This window comes from Amblyomma americanum, chromosome 9 (genome assembly GCF_052857255.1).
Source record: "Amblyomma americanum isolate KBUSLIRL-KWMA chromosome 9, ASM5285725v1, whole genome shotgun sequence".
Classification (NCBI taxonomy): Eukaryota; Metazoa; Arthropoda; class Arachnida; order Ixodida; family Ixodidae; genus Amblyomma; species Amblyomma americanum.
Genome location: NC_135505.1, coordinates 66,651,985 through 66,656,600, shown reverse-complemented (window position 1 = coordinate 66,656,600; position 4,616 = coordinate 66,651,985). Strand labels below are relative to the sequence as shown.

Below are 4,616 nucleotides of genomic sequence, written 5' to 3'. Positions count from 1 at the left end.
TCCCCTTGCTCGTCATGCTGTTTACACCAGGAATAGGTCCCTCCCTGCTGTAAAGAAAGTGACGAAAGCTTTGGTTTACATAACAAACTGTTTCGGCATAAGGTATAAAAAATATTCCAGAAATGCAATTCTAGCATGTCTAGTTTTCGACAGGCCTCTTGTGACAACATGGAAAAAAAACGTGTGCGTTGCACGTGATCATGGATCCTTGACCCTGTCTAACCCTGGTGCAAGCAAAGAGATGAAAGCATTGGTTTACATAACAACCTGTTTCGGCATAAGTTAAAGGACAATTCCATAAATACAATTCTGTCATGATGATTAGTTTCCGTCAGGCCTCTTGTTACAACAGGGGGAAAAAACGTAAGCGTTGCACATGATCACGGATCCCTGACCCTAACACTTGTGTAAGCAAAGTGAGGAAAGCTGAGGAACAGCATGCGCGCGGTCCCGAGCGCCGACCAGCAGCGCCTTCCAGTCTCGCTCGCAGTCGCCGAGGGTGCTGCCGACTGTGAGCGGGGAATGGGCGGAAGGCGTCGGCCGGAGGATTGGGGAAGGACGCGCGCGCGCGCTGGACCGCGCCGGAATCGAACGCGAGAGCGCACATCTGTGTTGACCTCAGATCAGGCGAGACAACCCGCTGAATTTAAGCATATCACTAAGCGGAGGAAAAGAAACCAACAGGGATTCCCTGAGTAGCTGCGAGCAAAACGGGACCTAGCCCAGCACCGAATCCCCCGTCCTTGCAGGCGGTCGGGAAATGTGGTGTATGGGAGGCAACGTTCCCGGGAGTTTGCGACGGTGCAAGTCCCCCTGACAGGGGCTTGTCCCAGAGTGGGTGTCAGGCCCATCTCCGCCGTTGCGCGCCCTGGACGAAGCCTCCCGTGAGTCGGGTTGCTTGAGAGTGCAGCCCTAGGTGGGTGGTAAACTCCATCTAAGGCTAAATACGACCGAGAGACCGATAGTCAACAAGTACCGTGAGGGAAAGTTGAAAAGAACTTTGAAGAGAGAGTTAAAGAGTACGTGAAACCGCTTAGAGTAAAACGGGTTGGCTCTCGAAGCTCGAAAGCGGTGGGATTCAGTCTCCGGACGACTGCTGAGCTGGCGGCGTCGGGTAAACGGCTCCTCTCGGGGGGCTGTTCCGGCTGCCAATGCGCGGACGCGGTCTCCGGGGTGCGCACTTCCCACCGCCGGTAGAACGCCGCGACGGACGCGGGTCAATGGGAAAAGTACGACTTTGAGTCCGGCTCTGGAGGTGCCCTGCTCGTCCCCTCGGGGACGGTTCGCGGGAGTTATACCTTGCCGTGCACGAAGAGTTCGTCACCCCGTCCAGGCCCCATGGGCTTCTCCCGGCTGTCGGGAGGCCCGAACGATGACGCCCTCTGGAATCGGAGCGGAGGACCCGCTGGGCAAGCTTGTTGCCTCTCGTTGTCCGGGTTGGTCCCGTGGCGGCGGGCTGGCGGCGAGAAGCCGGGCGAGCGGGGAGTTCTCGCGCGGAGGCGCTATCGTGGTTTGCGGCGAGTAGGTCGGTAACCCACCCGACCCGTCTTGAAACACGGACCAAGGAGTCTAACATGTGCGCGAGTCAATGGGTCTCTCGAAACCCAATGGCGCAATGAAACGTGAAGGCCCTCCGCGGGCCGCGTTGCGATCCCGGACCGCACAGGGGTTCGGGCGCAGCAACGGCCCGTCCCAGGCGCTCACTTGTCGCCGGGGCGGAGCGAGAGCGCACACGTTGGCACCCGAAAGATGGTGAACTATGCCCGGGCAGGACGAGGCCAGAGGAAACTCTGGTGGAGGTCCGAAGCGATTCTGACGTGTAAATCGATCGTCCGATCCGGGTATAGGGGCGAAAGACCAATCGAACCATCTAGTAGCTGGTTCCCTCCGATGTTTCCCTCAGGATAGCTGGCGCTCGATGAGAGAGCAGTCACACCTGGTAAAGCGAATGATTAGAGGCATTGGGGTCGAAACGTCCTCAACCTATTCTCAAACTTTCAATGGGTGTACGGGAGGCCTTCTGGGTTGAGGCCTCTCGCTGCGATGACAGTGCCAAGTGGGCCACTTTTGGTAAGCAGAACTGGCGCTGTGGGATGAACCAAACGCCGGGGTAAGGCGCCCGAGTCGGGATGCTCATGAGAACCCATGAAGTTTGTTGGTTGCTTAAGACAACAGGACGGTGGCCATGGAAGTCGGAATCCGCTAAGGAGTGTGTAACAACTCACCTGCCGAAGCAACTAGCCCCGAAAATGGATGGCGCTCTAGCGTCGCGCCTATCCCCGGCCGTCGCTGGCAGAGTAGCACGAACAGTGGGAGTGCTAAGCCGCGACGAGTAGGAGGGCCGCAGCGGTGGGCGTTGAAGGTGTCGGGCGCGAGCCCGCCTGGAGCCGCCGCTGGTGCAGATCTTGGTGGTAGTAGCAAATACTCAAGTGAGAACCTTGAGGACTGAAGTGGAGAAGGGTTCCATGTGAACAGCAGTTGAACATGGGTCAGTCGGTCCTTAGGGAAAGGAGAAATCCTTTCAGAAGCGGGCGCGTTTGTGCAGCTCTGTCTGTCGAATCGGAGACGCCCCGCTGCAACCGAAAGGGAATCGGGTTAACAGTCCCGAACCCGGCTACGGAGATCCGTCTTTCGAGGCCCAGTGCGGCAACGCAAACCAGCTCGGAGACGCCGATGGGAGCCGCGGGAAGAGTTTTCTTTTCTCTGTAAGGAGATCGAGTCCCTGGAATGGGTTCACCCCAAAATAGGGACGGTGGTTCCGTAGAGCAGTGCGGCTCTTGCGCCGTCCGGTGCGCTCCTGTCGGCCCTTGAAAATCCGAGTGAGGGAGTGTGATTTTCGTGCCGGACCGTACCCATATCCGCAGCAGGTCTCCAAGGTGAACAGCCTCTAGTCTCTAGACCAATGTAGGTAAGGGAAGTCGGCAAAACGGATCCGTAACCTTGGGAAAAGGATTGGCTCTGAGGGCTGAGCCGGTCGGGCTGGGGTCCAGAAGCAGGAATGGCACTGCACCCGGACTGTGCGAGGCTCGCCGCCGTCAAAAGCGGTGCGGCCGAGCCTGGACCAGCATCGGGACCTTCCTGTGGAAAGCCACAGCTGTGCTTGTTCCGAGGGCTTCGTGCCCGAGGTTCTTGCTTCGGCCGGCAGAAAACAGCCAACTCAGAACTGGCACGGACCGGGGGAATCCGACTGTCTAATTAAAACAGAGCATTGCGAGGGCCAGCATTGGTGCTGACGCAATGTGATTTCTGCCCAGTGCTCTGAATGTCAACGTGAAGAAATTCAAAAAAGCGCGGGTAAACGGCGAAAGTAACTGTCTGGTGGCGGATCACATCTCCGCTCCAGGGTCAATTCCAGCGGCCCTGATGCCCTGTTCGCCTCCGGACCTCTGGGTGAGACCATCGACCCAAGTCCAGGTACCAGCTGGTAACCCAGGAAACTGGGGCTAAAGAACAGGAAGGGGAACCTGGATGTTAAGTCCCTACTCTGGCCCAGGTCCCCTACATCCTGAGAGGGCAAATATGGAGCCTTGGGGCTAGCAACCCTTAAGTCCCTAAAACAAGTGGCGCTACAGAAAAATACATAAAACTTAGAAGTGGCTGCCGAGAGGCGGCCACCCCACTTTCTCGTGGCGCGGGGCCCAGTCGTGGGGACTCTGGTGGAACGGTGGCTCCAGATCCCACCTCGCCCAGAGCTTGTCGGTTCTGTTTTCAAATCGTTTAAGACTTACTTTGGATTAAAAGTGCATCATGAAAAAATGCATAAGGGCCTGACATTCCAAAGCGCTGTGACTTCAGCAATAGCTTCACAGCCTCCTGAAATAGCCAAGATTTCAACCTCAACGATTCCTGCCCAGCTAGCAAGGGACAGGGGTGATCAAAATGAGCCTGTCTCCCTGCACACAATGCATGAGCCAAGTTCCATCACTTTTACCAAAAAGGATGAGAAGGCATCTCTGTTGGCCACAATGCATGAGCCAAGTTCCATCATTTCTATCAAAGAGGATGAGAGGGCATCTTTGGTGCAGGTGTCTGTGCCCTGCCCTGTTGTGGTTGAGGGGAATATCCCAACAAACGACGATACTACCCCCCCATTGGGGGTTTGTCTGCCCCTGCAGATACGCTCGTGGATGAGATGGATCCTGTTGGTGAAACAGAGGAACCTGTTGCGTCACCAGGTTTACTTGCCATGGAACCGGGGGCCGCCTCTAACGTCTGTGTCAGTAATACTCCGGTATCTGTGGTGAGTGGGCCTGGTGCTCCGCAGCCTGTTGAGTTCCTCTGCGCTCACCCGTTGGTTGCGGAAGCGCGAACCGAGGCCCGGGACGGCGGCTTGAATAGTCCTGTGGCATCGGTGAGTCGGCGTGCTACTGCCCAACTTGAACGAGGTGCTGTGGTCACATCTGGGGTCCCCATGGGGGGGGGGGGGGGCCTCGGGTGCTCGATCGAAGCGCCCTCTTGGTGGCGGAGCTGCTACCTTTGGGGGGAAGGCCGATGCCCTCCCCTCCTTTTTTTCTGCTCCCGCCCCGGCAGACGTGGCTGGGGGGGAGGGGGGAGGGGATTCCGATGCTAGACCGGGGAGCTCGGGGGTTGGTGATGATGATTTCGTTCCCCACATA

The 4,616-nt window shown here is 57.4% G+C and overlaps 1 pseudogene; it reads left to right on the top strand.

Annotated features, from left to right (window-relative positions):
- Positions 1 to 636: 636 nt before the first annotated feature.
- LOC144105780 (large subunit ribosomal RNA) lies at positions 637 to 2,893 on the top strand (annotated as a pseudogene).
- The last annotated feature ends 1,723 nt before the right edge of the window (positions 2,894 to 4,616 follow it).